This window comes from Cnephaeus nilssonii (genome assembly GCF_951640355.1).
Source record: "Cnephaeus nilssonii genome assembly, chromosome: 7".
Taxonomy (NCBI): Eukaryota; Metazoa; Chordata; class Mammalia; order Chiroptera; family Vespertilionidae; genus Cnephaeus; species Cnephaeus nilssonii.
The window spans coordinates 24,777,859-24,803,519 of record NC_137078.1 but is presented as its reverse complement, the minus strand read 5'-3'; the positions used below and the strand labels follow the sequence as shown (position 1 = coordinate 24,803,519).

At 42.6% G+C, this 25,661-nt stretch overlaps 1 protein-coding gene across 4 annotated transcripts in view; it reads left to right on the top strand.

Annotated features, from left to right (window-relative positions):
* ATXN1 (ataxin 1) overlaps positions 1-25,661 on the top strand; it is a 403,794-nt gene that overhangs the window by 182,352 nt on the left and 195,781 nt on the right. The window lies entirely within an intron of this gene.

Genomic DNA, 25,661 nt, shown 5'->3' with positions numbered 1-25,661 from the left:
AAGCAGATAGAAGGTAGAAGAGAAACAACCTCCTGGCACCGACCTGGGAATGTCTCCAGAGGAAGAGGATCCATGCCTTCTGATATTCACAAGTGAAGGAACTGCTGGAATTCCGCATTTCATATGCTCTGCCCATCAAGACCTCTCACCCAGGGAAGAGGAATATTCTTTGTTCAGGAGATGGGAAGCAGGAAGTGTTAAGAACCATACAGCTAAGTTTTTTTCTTTTCTCTTTTTTAAATATAAATCAGTGCTTTTTATATTCACAGAGTTATATAAAACTGCAAATAGCACCACAATAAATTTTAGGGCATTTTACACCCCCAAAACAAACAAACAAACAAACACACCTCAACACCTGTTAGCGGTCACTTTTCACTTTCCCCCAACCCTTCACCCCAAGGCGCCTGGCAACCATTAATCTGTTTTCTCTGTATATAGATTTGACTGTTCTAGACATTTCATATGAATGCAGTCATACAGTATGTGGACTTTTGTGCCCGGCTTCTTTTACTTAGCATACATTTTTCAAGGTTCATTCACATTGTAGCATGGATCAGTACTCATTCCATGTTACAACTGACTGATATTCCATTGTATGGATATACCACATTCTATTTATGCATTCATGAGTTGATGGACATTTGAGTTGTTTCTACTATTTTTTTAGGTAGTATGAATAATGCTGCTTTGAACATTCCTGTATAAGCTTTTGTGTGGACATGGTTTAATGTCTCTGTGTAGCTTACTTTTGAGCAGTTATAAATTAAGATAGTAAATTATTTTTCTCTTTCATGCATTTGTTTGCTTCACTACTCTCTTCTTACCTGTCTTATCCCCCTAAAAGTGATTTCCCTTGAGCATGTAGTTGTAGAACAAGCATGTCAAACATGCGGCCGATGAGTTTGACATGCTTGTTGTAGAAAGTAAGAACATGGGTTAACTTCTACTAAGGGATGAGGGACAGCATTTCTCAGGTAACCCTCACTTGACAGATGGATGGCTGAGGTTCAGAGAGGCTCCACGGAGCCTGGGAAGTTGGAGGAGCAGGGATGTGGACCCACATCTGCTGTATTCTTAATCACAGTGCTCTCTGTTTCCTCCCACATCCTAATATCAACCCAGGTCGTGCACCTACCTGTCATCTCTTAGAGAATTCTTTTTATTCCTCAGCCTCCTTCTGATTTGATTGTGAAAAGTAAGGAACGTGGCTTAAAGACTCTATCATATGCCCTTGGACCTGGAGCAAGCACTTGTGTTCCCTTTGACAAGCTGATTATGAGGTATTTCCCTCTCTGGTCGAGTGAGGTGGCATCATAGAAGCCTGGCGCTGGCTGGTGCTCAGTTCAACCTGATACTTCTAACTCTTTGTCCTCCAGACGCTCAGTCTCCCCACCTTAAGATTACATCGCTCCTTCACATCAGCCACCCACAAATACTGCCACACCTGCCTGTTTTACAGCTTGACCCCCTTTCTGGTCACATGCCCCCTGCTTTTTCTCTCGTCTGCTGAGCCCATCATCACTTCACTGGGTCTGCCCAGACTCCTTGGCCACTACTTCAGCCTCCTGGAAGCTCCTGTCTCTCCAGCCAGCCCAGGTCCCATAGTTTTTAAGTTTCTCTGTGCTTTCCCATTAGTAGAGTGTCACACAGCCCTTTCCAGATACCTAGTATCAGATGTATCACAGACCTGATATCCGAGGCATCAGCAATTCAGAGGAATTTTTTTGAAGGCTGGTTGGGTAGAACAACTAAGTTTTGTAAAATGTTTCTTAAAATTCTTTTGATTTCCTTTTCCAGCACTTTCTCTAAGTTTTTTACAAGCCACACTAATTTCTCACTCCTGTCCTCTCCTCTGTGAACATAGGCGACAGGAGCACATGGGTGTTATTTTCTCATCCACAAGAGAGGAGGTGGAAATATTTGACTAAAATGGAGTTGATGATCACCTGTTAATTCCAGCCGCCTGTCGGGCGGAAAATGGAAAGTGGGCTGAAATGGCTAGGAAGGTCATAAAGGAGGAAAAATAGCCTTGCTGGATTTTCTGTGATGATAGATATGTGTCTTCTAGGAAATCTAAAACGTTCCACTTGACAGAGGAGGTGACACATGCATGGATGTGAGAGGGTTGAAATGAAAATGTCTGGGTCCTTCACTTTTGATGACCCACTACCACTGACCAATCAGAAAACCCAGGACTCCTTTCAAAGCGAGGGTGGGGGTGGGGGTGCGGGGAAGGGTTAGAGAGGAACAGACAGTGCAAATAGATCTCCTCTTTTTTATTTTTGTGCCTTCTCACCCCCCTCCCAACTTAGAACAGAATCTCTTAAGGGAATGTCTGATGAATCCACTACAGTAATCAAAACATTTTTATAGCTATTTTTAAAAAAACTTTATTTTTGGAAGTATTACCTATGTCCCTATTTTCCCCCCATTGACTCCTTCTAGCCCACCCCAACCCAGGCCTTCACCACCCTATTGTCTGTGTCCATGGGTTATACATATATGAATACAAGTTCTTTGGTTGATCTCTTCCCTCCCTCTTACCCATCCACCTCCACTTTCCCTCTGAGATTCAGTTATCTGTTTTATAGCTATTTTGTTTCAAATGTAACTGATGACCAATGGAACACACAACAGTGCAGATAAGTAAAAATAGGCAAAATTGGCCTTTTTCTTTATGTGTTGAGGATAAGTCTAAACAAACCTATCTAGTTGGCACATCTCCAGCTGTAGCAGAGGCCAAATTGGAATGAATTATGAAGACTGAGTTATTCACTTGATCTTGGAGGTAGCCCTGCCCTCTCCAGAGGGGTGTGTCTGGCCCAGAAGGTGTAACTTGACTGAATGAATCTGTTTTACAAAATTTGAATCAGTCCCATTTGTGATCATCTTTAAGGTGTTTTAAAGACTTATTAATTTTTTCTTAAATATACCTTTATTAAAAATAACCCAAAAAAGCTATCCAAAATTAGACTACACATTTTTTTTTCTTCATATTTTGGTGTCCCTGACATATTTGCTTTTGTTTTATTTCCTTTAACTAAAAGAATTAACTAATTTGTTTTAAATCAACTAAAAGTACAAAAGGTACAATAGATGTACAAGGAAAAATAAGTCTTATTTTTGTTCCCAAGTCACTGCAATTACCTTGTAGAGGCAAGTCCCATTACCATTTTCTTGTGGGTCTGTTTTAGAATATTTTATCTATATACTAGAGGCCTGGCACATGAAATTTGTGTGCGCTTACGGTCTCTAGGCCTGGCCTGTGATCAGGGCCATTTTTCCCAGCTGCCCGCAGCTGGCCCCGCCCCTCACCACCACCCACCCCTGGTTCCCCATTCACCATTGGGTGATCGGTGCCTGACGGTCAGTGGAAGGGACCAAGAGGTGGTCAGTGCACCTCATAGTGACTGGTCCAGTGGTTGTTCTGGTTGTTCTGCTGTTAGGGTCAATTTGCATATTACCCTTTTATTATATAGGATAGGATATAAAAGCCTAAGCGACCGTTACGACTGGTTGACCAAATGACTGGTCAACTGGTCGCTATGACGATACACTGACCACCAGGGGGCAGATGCTCAAAGCTGGAGCTGCCCCCTGATGATCAGTGCGCTCGCTCCCACAGCCAACCTCCTTAGGCCAGCCAACCTCCTGTGGTCCCTCCCTGTGACTGGCCGGCCCCGATTGGCTCCGATCACCAGTCAGGCTGAGGGACCCCACCCGTGCATGAATTTGTGCACCGGGCCTCTAGTCCTATCTAAAAAAATATATATATAGTAATATGCAAATTGACCATCACTCCAACACACAAGATGGCTGCCCCCATGTGGTCAAAGATGCTGCCCCAATGTGGACACAAGATGGCCACCACAAGATGGCCAGCAGGGGAGGGCAGTTGGGAGGGACCAGGCCTGCAAGGGAGGGCAGTTGGGGGTGATCAAGCCTATAGTGGAGGGCAGTCAGGGGAGCCAGGCCTGCAGGGGAGGTCAGTTGGGGGGGAACAGGCCTGCAGAGGAGGGCAGTTAGGGGTGACTAGGCCTGCAGGGGAGGGCAGTTAGGGGCAATCAGGCTGGCAGGGGAGCAGTTAGGCATCAATCAGGCTGGCAGGGGAGTGGTTAGGGCGTGATCAGGCTGGCAGGCAGAAGTGGTTAGAGCAGTGATGGGCAACCTTTTGAGCTTTGTGTGACAAACTTTGCCAAAAAACTGAGCATAACTCGGGTAGTGTGTCACTTTGAGGAAAAAACATTATTTTGCAAATGTTTCATCCTCAGGAGCAGCAAATGTTTCATCCTCGGCATGCGGCCGCCTCAGCGGCCACGTGTCATCAGAAATTGCTACGTGTGTCAGTGCTGACACGCGTGTCATAGGTTTGCCATCACTGGGTTAGAGGCTATCAGGAAGGCAGGCAGGCGAGCAGTTGGGAACCAGCAGTCCTGGATTGTGAGAGGGATGTTCAACTGCCCATTAGGCGCGATCCTACCGGGATCAGGCCTAAACTGGCAGTCAGACATCCCTCGAGGGGTCCCAGATTGGAGAGGGTGCAGCCTGGGCTGAGGGACACACCGCCGTGCACTAATTTCGTGCACCGGGCCTCTAGTAATTATATAAGCAAAAATATGGGGTTTTCTAAAAACATAATGTTTATACCGTACACACTGCTCTGCCCTTTACCACTTTTCATCTAACCATATATCCTGGAAAACCTTTCTTGTCAGATCATGGAAAGCAGCCTTATTCTTCTTAGTATCTAAATAGCATTACATTGAGTGGTTTTGCCATATTTGATGATGGGCTCTTGGTTGTTTCCAGTCATTTGCTTCTATGAATAATACTTCAGGGAATTACTTTCTATAAATAGCATTTAATATGTCAGCGAGGATCTCTGGAGGAGAAATGACTAAAGTGGAGTTGTTGGATCAAAAGGAATGTGCAGTTTTAATTGGGGAAATCTTGCCAAATTGCCCTCCAATTTGGCATTTGTACTAATGTATGCTACCACTAGTTCTGTGAGCGCCTTTTCTCCTCTGACAGTTTTTAAAGTTCATGATCTTGTCCAACCTAAGAGGTGAAAACTACTCTTAGTAGCTTTACCAATATGAGTTTTGCTTATTACAGTGATGATTGAATATCTTCTCACATATTATCTTCTCACATTTCTATTTTCTTTTCTAAGAAACTTACACTCACATCCATTGACCCCGCCTCTTTTTTTCTTTTACTGAGTTTTTGGTCTTTCCAGTGAATTGACTTTCAGGAACAGTCAGTAGGTAATAGGTCCAGAAAATTAGTCTTTTTGTCTTGTATTTTTCTTATTTTTTTCATTTTTTACATGTCATGTTGCCTTTGTGCAGGATTTGTTTTTAAAATCATGTAGTCTTATTCGTCAGACTTTTTTTAGCTTTTAACTTTTTGACATGCTTACCCCTTCTTCACTCAAACTCAAATATTTAAAAAAATGTGTCTCATATTTTTTGCTTAGTGCTTTTTAAATCATAGCATTATTGAGATGTACATACCACAGATTCACATACCACAGAATTTACCCTTTTAATGTGTACAATTTAGTGGTTTTAGTATTTTATTTTACAGAGGTGTGCAACCATTGCCACAATCTAATTTCGGAATATTTTCATCACCCCCAAAAGAAACCTGATACCCATTAGCAGTCACTCCCATCCCCCTCCCTCCAGCCCTGGTAACCACTGATATGCTTGCCTTCTCTATGGATTTGCCTGTTCTGGACATTTCTTATAACTGGAATCATACAATGTGTGGTCTGATGTGACTGTTTTCTTCCACTTAGCATCATGCTTTCAAGGCTCTTCTTAGTGTTTTTATGTTTTCATCTTTTGCATTTAAATATTTAGTCATTCTGGAATTTATATTAGTGTAGCATGTGAACTAAGTATCTAACTTAATTTTTTCCAGGTTGCCATCCTGTTACTGAAAGTCCTCCTTTCTCCCACTAAAATGCAGTGTCAACTTTATCATACACTGAATTCAGTATGTCTTTGGATTTGTTTCTTTTCTGTTGATCTTACTTTCTGTTCATATGTCAGTGCCTATTCACTTAATTTCTAAAGCTTTGTAATACTTTGAATACCTTATATGCCAGTGTTTCCTTACTTTTTTTTGCATAATTTTTATGGCCATTTTTTCCCATTTTACTTTTCCATATGAACTCAAACTTAACTTCCTGATGGTGTTTTTCTATATTGGATCAAATTTATAGGTTAATTTGGGAAGTGCTTTTCTTTTTCCCTCAGCGACTTCCTATTCATGGACAAGGTAGAGCTTTTCAGTTGTTCACATCTGCTTCTCCATCTTTTAATAGTATTTAAAGTTTTTCTTTTTATAGACCTTGCATATTTCTCATTAAATTTATCTCTAGGTATTTCATATTTTTGTTGCTGTTAAAAATGGGATGTCTTTTTACTGGTTGTCATTTAGAAAGACAATTGATTTTTTGCAAATTGCTTTTGCTAATTACCTTGTGGAATTCTCTGATTGTCTCCAATAATTGTTCAACTGACTCTCTCCGATTTGTAGTCAGATCATATGCAAATAATGATAACTTTACTGCTTCTTTGACAATTTTTATACCCCTTATTTCTTTCTCTTATATAATTAACTTGGCTACTTCAACCAGAACAGTGTTAAATAACAGCGATGATGGTGGACAGCCTTGTGTAGTTTTTAACTGTAATGGAATATTCTCCATTGACAGTGTGATTGCCTTTGGGGTCAGGCAAGTTTAATGTCCATTGGCTCTCACAGTGCTTTAAAATGAGTAAGAAAGCATTTGGAAACGCCGGATGTGACAGTATGTTTGCAGACAGGTAAAGCACACTCCACCAGTCTCCTGCAGTGATAAAATAGTGGACTGCTTTTCCTCACCAACACCAGCAGGAGTCTGTGAGTGAAAGTCCACGTATAAAGGAAGAAGGCAGCAATTAGATTTTAATCTCATGCTATTTTTCTTTTGCCAATCAAGTGAAAACACTAAGAAGCAATCGGAGTATGCAGCACCATGAGCATTAAATAAAGGCTTTTGCTAAAGGATGGAAAGAAAGAAAAGAGGGAGAAAGAGATGAAAAGAAAGAGGGAAAACAGCCCTAACTGGTTTAGCTCAGTCGATAGAGCATCAGCCTGCAGGCCAAAGGGTCCCAGGTTCGATTCCGGTCAAGGACATGTACCTTGGTTGTGGGTGCATACCCAGTAGGGAGTGTGCAGGAGGCAGCTGATCAATGTTTCTAGCTCTCTGTCCCTCTCCCTTCCTCTCTGTAAAAAACCAATAAAATATATTTTAAAAGAAAGAAAGAGGTAAACTAAGTCTTGTTTTTCTCATGTCTCCCAAAATCAAGCCATGTGATAATTATTTCTAGGGATTTCCCCCCAGAATATTATTATTAAAAGAATGGCATAAAACACTACTTGTCAGCAGATATGATAAGGAGTCTCAAGGCTTAGAAGAAATAGTGAAATATTTTACTATTTGTAAGCAAAACAGATTAATAAAGAGTTCCAAATATTGAGAAATCACTGAAGTGAAAAGGAATGCCTATTGAAACATGTTTACTGCTGCCTCTTTTTGATGTTGCCATTAAAAAAGTGTTTGATCTCTTGCAAAGCAACTGGAGAGGTATTTTATGTACTAACCCCGAACCTGACATGACTCTACTAATAAATACTAGGACAGGCTGTCCCTTGCAGTAGCAGAACTGGAAAGCAAAACAAAAGACAGTAACAATTGAGCTTTGATTCTTGTTGGAAACATCTAACATACAGAGCTGGTGCATTGTGGTTAAAAACAAAAGGAATTTAGGCTGACTCCAAAAATGGGAGAAACGGATAGGTGGTGTTTGGGACTCACTACATCGTCGTCTGTGTGACACACAGGAAAGAGAAAGCCCTGGAAAGTGAACAGTCTGCATGGGTGTGCCCTCCCAGGTGATTCTGAACATGCACACCTCCGGCTTCCACCATCTGGTCTCATGTCAAAACCCAAAATGTGCAGGGACTACTGGGCTCGGAGCAGAAGCATCTTGCTCTGCCACTTGCTGGCTGTGCGAACAAGGCCCAGTTTGGGCCAAGTTCTGAACCTTTCTGGGTTTAGTTTCTCATCTGTAAGTCATGCCTACGGGTTTAGTAGAGATGTGATACGCACAGCATCAAGCACAGCCTTATTGAGCAGTTGTCAATGTGTTCATAGATGGACCAGAGAAAGGGAAGAGGATGGAAAGGAAGAATCCCATGTGTTGAGTGCCATGAGCCCAGTATACAGAGGGTGCTGAGGAAACTTATAAAGAGTATTACATCAGAACTGGGGATGAAGGAATGTTTATGGGAAAGCCTTCTTAGATGAGTTATGAAGAATAAGCCGGTAAAATGTTCTTGGGAAGTGTTTCTGTGCAGAGAGGACAGCATTTTCAAAGGCATGGGTTTGGCCCTAGCTGGTTGCTCAATGGTTAGAGCATTAGCCCATGAATTGAAGGGTTCGATTCAGGTCAAGGACATGTACCTCGGTTGCAGACTCGAGCCCCGCCCCTGATCTGGGCGTGTGTGGGAGGCAACCAGTCTATGTGTCTCTCTCACATTGATGTTTCCCTCTGTGTCTTTTCCTACCCCTTCCATTCTCTCTAAAAATCAACGGAAAAATATTCTCAGGTCAGGATTAACAAAAAATGAAAAAGCAAAAGGCTTGGGTTTGAAGGAATCATGGAGTCTTAAGCCCAGAGTATGCTAAGTCCCAATTTATGAGATGGGGGATTGTGAGCAGTGAGACAAGCAAGGATGTCAGACCTGGCATGGAGCAGGGTCTTGTTTGTCTTGCTTGGGCTACGGTTACAGTGGTGGTGGCTGTAGACACGAGGGGCACAATTGCGCTCACATTTTGGAGACATGGCAGAGTGCCTATGGGGTAGGGCTGGGAGACTGGGGAGGAATGAGCTCTGACCTTTGGCGATGATGTCTTCCATATTCCCCACAAGTCCTCGTGCAATACTAAGCATAGTAAGTTTTCAGGAAAAACTTCTTGATAGATTTTGCCAGGATCATCTTTTCCATGATTCACTTGTTTTATCATGAATAGATTATTCTCATGTGAATTTGACCATTTCCCCCCAAATTATTTTTGACCTTCAATTAAATTACCCTAAATTATTGTGTGTCATGGCATAAGTATACCCTAATCTATTTATAATTTATTGTGCAAGCATCAGTGTCATAAAAATATCTTCTCATTTAAAGAGCACTAGCCTAGAGCTCCCTGGAAGTCTGGACCTACAGTGCTGCTAACTCCCGAAGAAAATGGTTTATGTGCAGAGGGATCATTGTCCGCAGCCCCTAAATGCTGTAGGCGTTGCCCACACTCTCTTTTAAAACTTTCTCTGTTTTAAGGTTCTTTCAAACTTCCTGAATCTCAAAGGAAGAAGCTGTAAAAGCTTTTAGCTCCTCATGACTTAACGCAGACAAAGCTCACTGTCTCTCTGTGGGGTGAGAATACCCTCCTAATTACGACAGACCCAGCAGTAACTGTGGCCGTGGGTCATTGAAAGCCACGGTCAGTACCAGATGGAGTAAGAGACAGTCGTACCTCTCATGGTCTGGATGAGTGAATGGCAGTTATTCAGAACCATGGGTTTTATTTTCAGTCAGTCAACTCGCATTGTTTGAGGTCTCACTGTGCCGTGTGCCAGGTAGGGTGCTGAGTACTGAAGATTCTAATGTGGACAAAAGGGAGATGTTTGCTACCCCATGGCCTGCTTTATAGTTATTACAGTAGTTATTACATTGTAGGTGAAAAAGTAACTAGTCAATTTCAACACAAGCAGTCTGAGAGAAGTGGGATTAGAAGGAAATGCAGGATGTTATGAAAGCTTAGAGCGAGCACCTGACCCTCACTTGGGAGGCGAGGGAAGACTGCCATGAAGAAACATACAGAGAGTTAGCTGAACAGGAAGAGGACTAAAACATGCCTTAGAGAGTTTGGGGGTTGCAGTCTTTATCTATAAGAAAAAATTGGAGCACAGTGGGTTTTATTATGGATTTATTATGATTTTTAATAAGTCCATCAAAATAGTCTTTGAGTCACACAGTTTGGAATGTGCTTGGCTATTGTAATGTAAACCAGTAAGGTATTTTATCAGATCCAAACCATAGTTATCTTTACCGTATGTAAAGCACAAATCCTAGAGGTCAATATCTGAAAGAAAGTGGAATCTGAATAACATGCTGAAAAGATCTACAAGTCGTGGAACAAGTTGTTCACAGGCTTATTCCTGAAGTCAGAACCATGTTGCCCTCTGTCACGTTAATGATTTAACATTATATCCCCGGGAGTACGCAGGGCAGCCACACCTTTAGACAGAAGAGCCCAGGCCAAGCTGCTCTCAATGAGAAATCAGTTTATGATCAAGGCTCTGTGTTGGGCACGAGTGGAAGTTAAACACGTGCGGAAGCATAGAGTGCAGTTGAACAGCCCCAGTGTAGACCAGCGGGCACAGAGACAAGAAGGTGGCACTACCCCCGTGAGATAACATTTTGACAGATCCTCTAGTCAGGGCTAGATGTGGGTAGCGATGATTTCTGTCACAGCTAAGATGAGTGTTGGATGTGGGCCAGTGGGTTAGGCTTGTGAAATGTGTGTCTTGTATAAACACGGTGAGTGGAGTGGCAACCCACCTACATTCTTAATGTTTGATTTCAGAAGCTATGTCCAGACAAAAGAGAAGAGACATTTCTCTACTTTACATGCAATGCCATTTAAGACACTAGTTTAAGTAATGTTCCCCTTCTCTCTGCTAAAGTAATGGTTTTAACAATATGGTTTCTTTTGAAGGACCTGAAGGAAACAGGTTTACTTTGTTAACGGGTATCTTGGAGGTTCTTCCCATGTCTTTAGGGGAAATTCCTGCTATACAGCCTCAGGGGTTACTTGCTTGTTAAAAATAGAGAGGTGATCACGAGTTGTTAAGAGTACAGGGGCATGGGGTACTTGAAATTCAGAAGTCTTACTCTCTGCTTTAATTGTTGTTCCTAGAGCCAACCTCTCCAGGTGCCAGGAAGCAACTCTGAGTGGCAAGAAAGCCATTCTGCCTCATCATTGAGAGCATGTGTCCTTGACAGTGCTTTAGCAATACCTCCTTAGCACTCCCACTGCGTATGCACATGTGCATGTTCTTATGCATGCTCAGATACATTATATTGTTAAAGATAAATGACTAAGAGATATTTTTTTTCAACTTAAAGACATTGCTCTTTTTGCTCTGCCTCTTGAATATGGCTTCTCTGTTCCTTTTTTATTTTCAGTCTCCCCAAGGGAAATGTCAATTTTTCAGCCCTGCAACTTTTGCTAGAATCACAGACTGTTTGATCTATAAGGGACCGGAGAGATCTAAGAGGCCCAGTTGGAAGTGCCAGCAGGACAGCCATGTAGAGATTCCCAGCAGGCATTCTGAAAACATATCTGAATCTTGAAAGAGAAGTCGGGGCTGGACTTGTTGATTTGAGAGTCACTCACTTAGTGGCAATAGACAAAGTGCATCTGAGGAGCTCATTCCCCTGCTCAGGACCATTTGAAGCCCCTTCAGATTCTACAAAATCATCTCAATTACTCAGCAAGGTCTTTGAGACCCACCATCATGGCCTCCACTTTTCTTTCTGCCTGGTCATCTCCCACTGTCACCTCCCCACACATGCATCTCTAACCACAGGGGTGTGTGGACCACAGGGGAACACACGTGTTGTTACCCTTCTTTTCTAAAGCTGTTTATTCTTCTAAAGTCAGCTCAGATTCTACCTCTGGAATCCCTCTCTTCTGAATTTGGGTTGTAAAAGACCAAAGGGAATCTTGGGCCTATAATAAGCTAGAAAGTACATTCTCCATCTTCACCAGTCGCAAGTCTGTGTGAGTTGCTTAGAATAACCGCCTGTTATGCATTCTAAGGGACATCTGAGGCCATCTAGACTGGCCTCTCCCACAGTGCAGGGATCCATTCTGCGACATCCATGACACATACGTGTGCTGCTTCTTCCTGCAGTAAAATATGTGGAAATTTATCCAATTTTCTTCTTTTTATCCTTCATTGACATTGTTTTTTACATGTCTCCATGTATGCTATATTGAATTATCCTCTTTGTAATGTCACACAACATTTTGAATTAGAATGAGGATTCTTATTCTAGCTCCACTGTCAACTCATTGGTATTTTCAGGCAAATTACATAACTTCTATCTGAATTTATCATCTGTAAAATGGGCCTAAGAATAACTCACCCAGTTTTAAAAGGATAAAACCTAAAGTTGAAACATTTTAAAAAAATGTTTCAAAATGTAGAATATAAACTTAAGTTTTTATTATTACTACCATACGGCTTAGAGTCAAGAAAAAAACTCAGTCCTTCTTGATAATTTAATATAGATAATGTTACATTATGTGCTGTATAAAAATGTAGAACTTGACACCAGAAGAGGTGGGTCCATATTTGCCCTGTGATTTACTAGCTGTGTATCCCTGGCTGAATCACTTAACCTTTTTGAGCTTCAGTTTCCTCCTCTATAAATTGGGAATAATGATGCTGTTGCTATCCATTAGAGTTGTTGAATAATTATGTTCCGCAACTGTCATGCTTGAAAGATACCTTTAAACTGCAAAAGAGTATCCTATATAATAAAAGGCTAATATGCAAATTGTCCCCTTGGGAGTTCGACTGACCGGGAGTTTGATCACTAGCTATGACATTCACTGATTACCAGTGGGTGGCACAGAATGAAGGAAAGCCCTGGCTGGCAGCTGGAAGGCCCTGATAAGCCCTGATCGCCGGCCAGGCATAGGCACCCTACACGTGCATGAATTTCATGCACCGGGCCTCTAGTATTCAATAATAGCTATCATGGTTTCTCTCATGATGTAATAATGATGTCAGCCATAGAAATAGGTAAAAATATATTTCTATTCCATTGTGATACCTCTGGGCTTGTCCCAAAGGTAGGAGGAACACCAGGAGGAGGAACAAAGGTGGGCTGCATATGTAGAAGAGGGTGCAAAATTGGCAGGAGGCTGTGAGTGACTTCTCTTCTATCCTGAGGTTAAAGGGGGCCAAGTTGACATGTAGACTGCATGTTGGGCCTGTGGCCAAAGATGAGAATGGGTTCAGGAAGAAAGGCCATGTCAATAGGCCCTGATATCACAATAAAGCCAAGTGGTGGTTTCCTAGGGTACATCCCCAGGCATGGTGTGCCTGCTCTTGGGTGTTCCCTGTAGGTACTGGTGGACAACCCAGGGCACTGGTGGCATACTCTTAGGGCCAAAATGAATCTCCATGGGAGCTGGCTCAGCTTCCCTCACTTACCTCTCCTAAGTTAGGTGGATATGAGGTCGTGTTATGTGTTGAATTGTATCCCCACAAAAAATGTTGAAGTCCTAGCCCCCAGTCTTATTTGGAAATAGGGTCTTTGAAGATGATCAAGTTAAGATGAGGTAATTAAAGTGGGCCTGGATGGAACTGGAGAGCATTATGATAAGTGAAATAAGCCAGTCAGAGAAAGACAGATATCACATGATCTCACTCATTTATGGAATATAATGAACAACATAAACTGATGAACAAAAATAGATCCAGAGACAGAGAAACATTGATCAGACTGTCAAACCTCAGAGGGAAGGTAGGGGAGGGTGGTGGTAAGGGGGAGAGATCAACCAAAGGACTTGTATGCTTGCAAATAAGCCTAACCAATGGACACAGACAACAGGGGGGTGAGGGCATGAGGAGGGGATTGGGGGGGGGGCAATAGGGGGATAAGGACACACATGTAATACCTTAATAAGAAATAAAAATAAAGTGGGCCCCAATCCAATATGACTGGTGCCCTTACAAAAAGGAGAAATTTGAATACCACAACAGAGATACTGGGTAAATGTTCCATTTAGATTGGAGTTAGGCTGCCACAAGCAAAAGAAGGCCAAAGATTGCCGGCAAACCACCAGAAGCTAGGAGGCATGGGACACATCCTTCATTTTGAGCCCTCAGAAAGAACCAACCCTGCTGCTACCTTCATCTCTGACTTCCAGCCTCCAGGACTGGGAGACAATAAATGCCTGTTGTTTGAGCCCCCCAGGCTGTGGTAATTTGTATGGCAGCCCCAGGAAACGAATACAGGTGGGTAGGCCATTTCCTCACATTCAACTGCTTTTCTGTGACACTTGGCCCATTGTGTTCTATGGTGAAGTTACACATGTATGCACTTGTTGCCAGCTTATATTAAAAATGGCAAGATTTCCTGTGGTTTGGCTTTTGAGAATAAGTGCACTTAGGCCTAATTTCAAGGTTTGGGGTTGAATTAGAATAGGGTTTCTTAAATGTCACAATTATCTCAGTCCCATAATCTCCCTTAATACTGTACTGTTATGTGTGTTTGAGGAGGAAAAGGGTGTATTTGAGCAGTATATGTCAGTTACTTACACAAAACCTGCATTCGGTTATTACTCTTCCAGGCTTGGACACTTTTGTGAAAATATTTGCTCTTCTATTGTAAGTCCACTTTGGTTATGGGTTTGAGGGGTTACCTGCTCCTTGTCTGACAGATGCTAAACTTTTCTAGGAAGAGGATCTGCCTCTCTCCTCTTTGGGAAATGTTGACTTATATGAAACATTTGTTTTTCATAGAAACTTCCATTTCAGCTTGTTGAAATAGCTGGTTTTATGTTATATGTGAAAAGTAAATAAAGTTGTCTGGAAATGCTGTCCGTACATTTATATAATAATTATGTATACCCTCCCATTGATTAACATACAGTAGTTTCCTAAGCTTTGCAGTGTCTAACAACTTTTTCCAAACTTCATGAAAATACATTAAAAACAACTATTATAGGTTGAAAGTCAACTATTTTTGTAAGTATGTCATAATTAATTGTATCTCAAGGTGGCAATTTCATATCTCTATTTAATAGCTGGGACAATTAAGGCTTAGAAAAATGGCAAAGCTGAGATGAAAATTTAGGATTTCCTGATCTCCAACCAGAGTAACATTTATTTTCTAAGATAATACTATCCTGGGGCAGGGGCTTGGGGGAGAGAACTCTTGCTGGACATCAAGTGAGAGAACCAGGGTCCCAGCTTCACTCTCTCTCACCGTGTGGCCTGGGGGCATGTGACTTCTCAGGACCTTGGGAAAATGAGGGAGCTTAGAAATTCTCTGCTTCCTACTGAAATATTTAGAGATTAAGTGACATTTCTGGGATTTGCTTGAAGACATAAGTTCGGCCACGAGTTGATCATTATTGATGCTGAATAATGAATAGCTGGTGTTCTTGCAAGTCTTTCATACATGTTTGAAATTTTTCATAAAAAAAAGTTACAAAAAAATGTTATGCTTCTAAAACGTGTACCATTGATTCTTCCCATCCCCTCTCCTACTAGATATTGGCATTTAACTCACTCATTTCTCCCCAACAACAACAAACTCAGTCCTCTGAAAGCAAGCCAGCCTTTCCTTTTGTCTGATCCTAATATATATATATATATATATACCATTAGAGACTTCTGACACCTTTTCCATTTTTTATTTTTTAACAGATAATACGATGGCTGTGCTTTCAAAATAAATTCAAAAGCTGCTCTCTATTCCTCAGCAGTTTGAATTGTAGAAAAGAGCACAAAAGATTAGAGTACTTTAAAATAAATCTCAGCTAATTATACATACAACCGCATTCACTAAATGTGAATATTTTCAGGGCTTTCTTTGCTACCAAATGCCACCTGCTCACAATTTAAATGGGCACAAATTTAGTTCCATTAAACAAAACACAGCAAGTCTTTTCCTATAGCACAAACTCCTTGAGGTCCTATTTTGGAATTGAGAAACTAATTCTCATGTTCCTTCGTTAGCTCTGGGTCTGCGTCAGTCATGTGGCAGGTTGATTACTTGAATATTTTGCATTCTTGCTTTAAGAATTCTAGCAGGCAAATAGGTTGTGATGAAGTGCTTTGTGCTTTATAAGCATTCTTACGAACGAGATGGCATTTGAACGTGTGGTTCCAGCAGTTACCAGGCCCCTGAATTGAGGAATACATCCATTGGCTTTTGCAGCTCATTAAGGAGACTTTTTACTATCTGTTGCCAAGAAAAGAAGAAGAAAAAGAAAATAAATTCCCCAAAAAAATGTTACATTCTTGGCCCAACAGTGGTCTCCCCAGAAGCTGTTGGACTCCACCTTGCTATTTTAACATTGTAAGGTCATCTAAGAGGAATTCACTTGTCTCTTATTAATCTGGAATGTTCATGATCTGTATAGACCCAAATAGGGTTTTGCAAGTTTTGGGGTCTAAGGAGGCTAAAGCAGCATCCAAATCCAACATGAATTATCAAAGTCTCTTCCAAGAAAGCTTATATGAGTGGCCTTGTCTGCTGAGTTTGGAAGGTAAAAACCCCCACCATATGAAATGCATATTTGCTATGCTCACCGAAAAGTGATTTCCTTCCAACAACTTCTTTGTCTTTGTCTCTCTGGACCCAGAGTCCTTGATGTTGTTTGGGCTGTGGCCATTTATCCAGACAGGAGGAGGAAGCTGCTTATCTGGCCTCATTTTTCCTAATCTTTTCTCCTCCCTCCACCACACACATCCTTGCTTTAAATTCCTTTCCCTTTTGCCCTTTCAAAACTCCTCCCTCCCTTAGAAAAGCTAAAAATAATAGTCATGCTTTCCAGTGATCCTCCCTTATTAGTATCTCAGATGCAGGCTGCAGGCAATAAGGAAACCCTTCATGGTTGACCCTGCTCAGGCCTTCATGTTTACAAATCTTGACTCACCCCAAGATTTTCAGATGAAAATCTCATCTTAGATTTTTCCACTCTCACTTGACTCCCATGATCTTTTCCTTATTGTCAGAACATGCGAGTGTGCTTGGGAAGTGCCTGCTGTCTCTAGGTGACACAGACCCATTGCTCCCCAGAGGTAGGTCCATAGGTCCATAGACGTGAAGACATACCTGGGTCCTCTAGCTGTGATTAGGGGGAGTCTCAAATGATTGTGGCTACTGTCCAGATTTTTAAATCCTCCAATATTTATTAAAGCATTTAGACCCATTCTTGTGTTCCCAGGAGTGTGCTGACCTGCAGATGAGGGCCCTAGGAAGCTGGGAAGCCTGGAGGTGGAGCCCAGTCTTTAAGCAGAGTCCGCAATTGTGTGGAATCTGCACCGTAACTTGGCCAGCCTGCCTGGACAGCTGGCTCCGGTTACTGTGGGAACAGTGCAAGGAAGGCCGTTGTCACATTCCTCCGGGGTCAAAAGCACAATCTTCCAACACACTCAGCCCCTGCTAGCAAAGGGGAAGATGGGGAGCCTGGAAACAGAGGCTCGGAGAATGTGAACAACTTTAGAAATCCATTAACTCCGTTGTGTGATTGACTGAGAAACGGAGACTCAGAGAAGTCCTGGCACTTGCTCAGGCCCATCAGCAAGTCGATGGCAGACCCAGGACTGGGATTTTCTAACTCATGCTCCAATACCCTAATGTTTTTCTAAAAATCGTGACTATTTCAGACTCCTAGTGAAAAGGAATTGTTGGTAAAGACATTCTAATTTGTTACGTTTTCACATGCTGTAATTGAATCAGGTTCAGGAGTGAAAAACCTCTGTGCTTTTGGCCCAACACCTTTAATCACCTCCAGGAAAAGTCTGCCCAGCAAACAGCATCTCCAGTGACCCTATGGGAAGTCCTTGGCTTCTGTCCCCAAACCCAGAAGTTAGAGTTAATTTTTAAGTGCACATCTTTCACTTGAGCATGGAGCTCTAAAAGCACTCAAGTGGCGATGCTTGAAAACATCGGAATTCCTCTGAGCTCTGACCACACTTGAACTCTCCCTTTAGAAAATTGCTGAAATCATGGTGGTTAGGACACAGGAAAACAGAATTACTGGGTGGAATTTGTCACATAGGCCCTGGTTCCAGGGACATTTAGGAGTTCAATTGATAGATAATGGATGATTCTCTTTCTTTCAGCATGTTTTCCTGAGAAGACCCTATGTGACCTTCCTTTAGCATATGGGAAAGCCCTTAGATTTTCATTTAAGATTTTTACTATTTTAAAAATATATACAGAGGAGAAGAAAACTGTCGCATCTCAGAGTGAAAAGACTTTGCACATAAACTTCTAGATGATGATATCAATTTTCCTTTCACAGGAAAGGGCTCCATAAATTACTCTCAGCAGGAAGTGGTTCTCGGAAAACCTGCTGCTTCCCCCACAGAACGCATTGCGGCCTTGGTGGGAAGGAAGGAGCAGACTGGCTGTGGCTGGTGGGCGTGGCCTCCCTAATTTCCGAGCTCCCTGTCTGGTCATTCCCTGTCATTTGTGGACTGGCCGTGTTTTAGAGCTTCACCTTCTGCAAAGAACTTGTTCTTTTTTATTACCCAGCAAACTTTTCCAGGTTCAGACACATGGTTGTAGCCTCTTTTAAAAGATTGTAGTCTTTTTTCTACTTGTGAGTTCTATTTGGCTGCTGTGAAGGCACTTGGGCTCACCTAGAACAGGGCTTACCAGGGGCTCCCGCAACGTTTGGGAGTGTTGAGGGCTACCATATTTCCCTCCACCAAGAGCCCTGATGGGGAAAACCACGTTTTCTGAGTCCTGGGCAGGATCCAGGGAAGGGCTTATTGCAGGGAGGGAGAGAAGATGAAAACGCCGTACATCTCTTACCGTGATCGCCTCTCTTTCCCCTCACAGAAGCACAGTGCTCTCTGCTATTTGAAGAGAGCAATTTAGGTTTATAATAAGGAATGAATAAATAGGATGCAGTGATGAAATCTCATCTGGAACGAATGCAAATTGGGAATGCTAATGACTGTGAGGCTGTGTCTCACGTTGGAGCAGAAGCAGGAGCCCGCTGGAAGCTGGCGCTCCTGTCCCTCCACCGTTGGCCTGCTAGATGTTCCAGAGCACCTTGGGAAGTGGGGGCAAGGTACTCTTTCTTAAATGTCTCTCAGTAGTACACCTGGCCTTCTAGGGCCTTCAAGCACTTGACAAGCCTTCAGGTCATTCCAGGTAGTGGATTCTGTTCCCCCGGGAGATCTTAAGAGATGATTTTACACAGATGAGCATGTGCGTTCAGTCAGAACCTGAGCATTGTACTGTCTTGCATCATTTGACCTGGCGAGAAAGTCCTTTGGGTTCATTCTGCAGTTCACATCCTGCTTCTTCTTAGAGGACTGCCCATGTGTGGCTCTGATCAAGACACCTTGGTGGGGGGGGAGGTGAAACTCCCCCGTTCTGTGAATGGGGAGACTAGACTGGAGGCTCTTGCAGGTGCCCCCAGCTCTGATGTTCTGTTCTGAACTATCCAGGGCTGGCGGCCTGCTGAGATCTGCATGGTAGGATGCGGGTCCAACCACAGTGCTGTTCTGGCAAATTGCTCCCTCTCCCTGACCGTCTTTTCCACCACTGTGGCATGAAGCCTGCCACTCTGAAGGGTCCCGGATTTGGCCGAATGTGTTCAGTCCTAGGGAGCAGCTTGCAATGCCCCTGAGCGCACTCTGTCCTCTCCTGCTCTGTGTGGTGATGAAAAGGACGTCACTGGAGGTGGCCCCCTTTCTAGTTATCAGGAGCGGAAACCCCCAGGGATGGAAAAGGAACAGATACAGAACAGCTCCGAAGAAAGAAATGGAGAAAGGAGGCTGAGAACTGGTGTCTCTGAGCCCCATCTCTACTGAGAGGGAGAGAAACCAGAGCCCTGATGGTTACGAGGAGAAGGAAGGCCATCCTGTACCCCTCCCAGGGGTCATAGATCCGTGGGACCCTGGCAGTTTCGGGGCCCTTTGGGGCAGAGTCCCCTCTGTGCTCGTACTTTGCTCTGAGTCTGTCCCAGAGGTGCTGTGCGGTGCTGCAGTGGTTCCCCACCTGCGTTCTCTGAGCCCTCCGGCTGCGGGGAAACCCGGGTCCTGGGCTGGCCCCAGCCTCTCTCCGCCAGAGCAGCTCCTCCTCTACTGCTGTTAAATTCGGAGGTTATGTAACAGATTTTATGTTGTTGTTTTTTTAAAGTGGTCCATGGTGTTTAAAAAATAATTTTAAAACCATTGGTAAGCCATGGAAGAGCTTCAATTCAAAGTAATAGAAGTCATTTGATTTCCCTGACCCTCACCTTCCTTACCCGGAAACTGGGTTAATCGTATGTTCTTAGTCTGTCTCACAGAGTGATTGAAGGATTAGTTAGAGGCAATTATTCGTGCCTTCATTCCACAAACATGTATTGAACACCTCCCTTGGGAAGGCTCTGTGGGAGAGAAGTTCATAAATAAATATGTGGGAAGGTTATTGCAAGAAGAGGGATAACACATGTGTAAGCTCACAAGGGTAAATTTTTGCTGCTGCTGTTAACTAGACCGTTTGATGTGGTGACTCCAGAGCCTAGCTGTTGGGTTTAAATCCCCCACTCCAGTCACTTACCAGGGTGACTGCAAGCACCTTTACTTAACCTCCTTGTGCCTCCGTGTTCCCATATGTACAGTTGGGATAATAATAGAACGTCGTTCATTGGGTTGTTGGGAGGGCTAAATGAGTTAGGATTTCTAAATTAATTAGAAAGATGACTAGTACATAGCAACCACGCTCCAATGTTTATTACTGTTACCGGTATTGAGTGTTTCTCCAGTGCATTGTGAAGTTGGTGCTTAGGGCATGCCAGGTGCACCGTTTTTGGTCCTCAGCATTGCAGTCCCTTGAAAGTGTACTTCCATTTTTGTCTTCCCCCTGCCTGTGTGTCCAGGAGAGGCGTCCTGCATTTGAGAGGGAGGCCAGGGAAACTCCATGTCACAGAGAGAGTGCCAAACAGCACTCTCTTTCTGTTGCCTGGATGCTCTTCTCTCCCTTTTCTTTTTCCAAACAAAGACTTTGCTTTGCAGAGAGGATCTTTCTGTGTCCCATGTGTCATCTGCCTTTAAGGGTGCAATTTGTTTCTGATGTATGCAGGACGCTCCCTGGAGAAGGCTTTGTGGCTGATGTGCAGAGGCCTCCTGTATTGATCGGCGATGTAGCGGTTCTATAGTGGTTGAATGAGGTAATTCTCATCGTGTTACTCAAGTCTGTGACCTTGAGGCTGATCAGATGACTAAGCCACATAGGTGCATTCCTGGTTACAGAATGTCCTTGTGTAAAGGTAAATTGGTGTGAGGGTGACTAATAGTTTTATAGAAATGTCCGAAAGCAAATTGCCTGTCCCTGGATGAGAGGCAGTCTATATTAATAAGCTCTAATACCCTCACCCCAGGCCTTGGGTAGACTGTTGGGGCTGATTTTCAAGAGTTCCTTTATCTGTGCTCTTCTCTTTTCTCATTAGATTCCAATTCTCTGTTAAACTGCCATGACAGTGTATAATATGGTCAGAGTGACATTCACACAAAATACTTAGGCCTCTGAACCAGTTGGCTAGATTGCTTTTCCTTCCTTTTTAAAAATTCAGCAGTGGGGTGGGACAGAGCTGAAGAGGAGAAGAATTTTAATGCAAGAAAAGAGAGGGAATAAGCATGATGATAAAATCTGCATGGGGGAAATCCTTGTTAAAAAAGAAATGAACTGTATCATTAGCTGTACATTTAATTTGGATATACACTTTAGCCTTGGAAATAAGAGGTTTGGTCTCCCAGCATGCCTGCTGTTGCTGACCAGGACATATCACATTAGAATAGGTACAGGTCTGTAATAAACAGACTTTGAGTGGGTGGGCAGTTGAGGGGGACTGGGGAGAAGATTGGTTGAATAGGTATTTGGGAATTATTGGGTAGCAATTGGCTGTTTTGATACTTGGCCATAATGCTTACATAGTACTTACTATGTGCCAATACTGTTTTCAATGCTTTTTAAAATAGTACACTTTAATCCTTATAACCATTGCTATGCAAATTTTGTGTCTGAGCACAATGAGGTTAAGACATTTGTTCAAGGTCATTTGAACCCAAGCATTGGTTCCAGAGTTGATGCCCTGATCACTTAGAGTCTCTCACTGTCAGAGGGAGTCAGGGTCTTGGGGGTGCAGAGAAAAAGGGAATTCCTGTCCCCAGGGAACATAGTTCTCATACAGGTAGAAGGAATTTAGTTATTTCAAAGGGTACTCATCTGACAAGTTGCCAGTAAGCTCACCATGATCAGGTTGGGAGACTGTACCTGTTACCCCTGAGAAGTGTGACTTTTCCTCCCAGTCTGAAGCCTCATTTTGCCTGTGCCAGGGTTGTGTCTGACTGGAATGTCATTTCCAATAATATACAGCTATTCATGCACAAGAGCCCTTCTCGGAGGGTAAGCAGGGAGCTGCTCTCGCCCTGGGTGGCATCACTTGGCAGAATAGAATCACTTTTCCTGTGGCAGTTGGCGAGGCCATTGATTTGCAGGGTGGGATAGCAGGGAAATGCTCTAGACAGCTTTAACATTTGCTGGTGCTAACGAATTTGTCAACATCTAAACTCAGGATGACAGATGCCTAAAAGGATCTGGAATAGATTTTAACTTTTATAAAAGATAATAGCATTCTGATATTGGAATCAGAAGAGACACATTTTTCCTAAATATTTTAATGAACTTATATCTCAAGAAAAACCTCATGTTAAACAAATAAACAAAAAAGGTCCTAATAGAAGTAGGTATCTTATAAATGCACTATTTAATGAAGATATTTATTGACTAGAACAATAATGATGTATTTTTCATCTACGATAAGTACACTTGTTGAAATCCATCCAAGCCACAAAAATGATCGGAGGGTCACTGTGGAATATAAAGGTCTGTGAAGTCCAGAGCTCATATCCTATATGGCTTCTTGCTAATGAATAAACATTGGCCTCATGTCTGTTGCCTCACAGCCTAATTACAGCACATCGGCAAAAGTGCTCTCTTTCACTCCTGAGGGGAGAAGTTTTCAGTAAAAGAGTCTAAAAGGAGAAATCAGGAAACTATTTTTTAAAAATGAGTTGCCAAAAAATAATTAGATACGCATATACTTAGGTCAAATGAGCAATTCCTGAGAAACCTTTTTATGATGACCATGCAGAGTTGTTCACAAGAGACTTTCCCCAACATTTTGTTATGAATAATTTCAAACACACCCAGAAGTTGAAACAGTGGTACAGTTAACACCCATATACCCACTTATTTAACCTCCTTATGCCTCAGTGTTCCTATCAGTCCCATGGGAATAATAATAAAACCTATTTCATTGGGATGTTGGGAAAACTAAATGAGTTAATATTTGTAAACTAATTGATACTCTATAATGTTTATCAATTTATTACTGTTATCAATTATTTTACCAGCTGTGCAACCCTGTAATTAACCAGCTGGACATCCCTAGTAACTTCCCTAGCTCTCTCTGTGCTTCGGTTTCCTCACCTGGAAGGGAAATAATAGTGCTACTTGCTTTATTGAGTTGTCAGGATTAATGAGTTAAAACTTCTAAAGCACGTAGAACAGTTCAACATAGTTTCAACTTGAATTTAACCAACTACTAACTCTGTCATCTTGGACAAAAGAGTTCCATCTTTATTGTCCTCCTCTGTAAAATGGGAATGAAACTATTTTTCAGGATTGGGGGATTAAGCAAAATAATATATGCAAGTCACTTAATAGAGTACCTGGCAGAATCTTATTATTATTATTAACTAGAGTTCCTACTTTACTCAGATTTCCTTAGTTTTTGCCTAATGTCCTTTTTTCTGTCCCAGGATCTCATCCAGGATGCCACGTCACCTTTAGTCATCAAGTCTCCTTAGGCTCCTCTAGAACATGACGATTGTTTTGATGACCTTGACAAACCCCAACTGAGGGACATGTCACAAAATGACTGATCAGTACCCTCAACATTGGTAAATTGCCATTTTCACCACATCATATATATCAAAGAGACACACTATCCGTGTGACTTATGACTGTTAGTGTAGACCAAAGAGACACACTATCAGTGTGACTTATGACTGTTAGTGTAGATCACCTGGCTGAGGTAGTGTTTGTTGGGGTTCCTCACTGTAAAGTTACTCCTGTCACACACACCTTCCCCTCATCCCCAATACCACACTCTTTGGAGGAAAGCCACATCTAAGGAGTGGGAGATGTGTTCTGCATCCTTGAGGGTCATGTGAGTGCATGAGTTATTCAGAGTTCTGCACAGAAGATTCATCTGTTTCTCCACCTATTTATTTATTCAGTCATTTCTTCATGTCAGTGAGAACTCATGCATATGAGTTCCTTTAGACTGTGGGTTACCCGGTATTATGTTTACCTGTTTTGTTTCTCTGATGGTTCCAGTTTGGGCCATTGGCTGCTCTTTCAGAAATATTAGGAACATTGTCTCCTGTTTTCCTTTGATAGGCCCCCATCATTGTGTGTTTTTGTTTTGTTTTGTTTTTTAAGTATATTTTTATTCATTTCAGAGAGGACAGGAGAGGGAGAGAGAGAGAGAGAGAGAAACATCAATGATGAGAGAGAATCATTGATTGGCTGCCTCCTGCACATCCCCAGGGGGGATCCAGCCTGCAACCCGAGCGTGTGCCCTTGACTGGAATCGAACCCGGGATCCTTCATTCCACAGACGGACGCTCTTTCCACTAAGCCAGACCAGCTAGAGCTGTGTTTTTGTTCTGTTTTGTTTTTGAGCATTTCTTTCATGCTCATCTTGAATATTCCCTGCTTCAATCTTAGCATCAGCTGCTTCTCCAAGGAGCCTTGCTTCTTTGAATTAAGGAATGGTATTAGAAACCAAGACCTGGGCACTTGGGCTTACAGAAATCTTATGCTCAACAAATAGTTCACTCTCTTCTTTTTGTGGAAGTGTGAGCTCCCTGGTGCATGCTTCTTACTGCACATCGTCGGTCGCTGCCCTGGTCCTGGCTGATGAGCCGGGCTCACTGGAGCTGACTGGACAGAAGTCATCCCAGCCAGCATGTCAGCGGATTCAATCAGCCCAGCTCAGGTAAAACTCCGTGCTGTGCTCAGTGCCCTGAGAACTTCCCCCATGGAATCCCCCCTCTAGAATCCAGGGGACGTAAATATACAGGGTGTCCCCCAAAATGTATATACACTTTAGCAGCTGATAGCTCAATTTTGAAAATGAAATGCATTTCAACAAACACTGCCTTTTTTAAAGTGTGTGTGTATACATTTTGGGGGAACACCCTATATAAGTGCTGTAGAAATTCAGAGTAAAGAGAGGACGGTGCAATCTGAGTGTGTGGAGAAAGCTGCTCATGTAAGACTGGACTTGAGCAAGGTTTATTTCAGATGAGGAGGCTAGAAGGACAGGTGTAGAAATATGATCAGATAACTTTTTAGTCGATAAAAAGAGACCTGAACTTAATAAAGGACTTTAGGTTTGGGGGTTTATTTTAAATGTGAAACTGGGTTTACTGATCTCAGTGGGATGAAGGAAGTGGACTTCTGCCAGGTCGCTCCTGCTCTCATGAGCCAGTTGTTAACTTTTCAAGAATTTTGAGAACAGTTGGCATTAGTTGATAGCTTGACATCAGCCATGGTGGGAGTGTTTACACTGCAGAAATCGGCAAATGCTACAAGTCAGACTCCTCTCTGCCTCCTGCTGGGTATTGAACATTGCCTTGCACACCACTGGCTTTAGCTACTCAAAAATCTGGTATTTACCCTGACTCTTAGTGTATTTTTTCCAC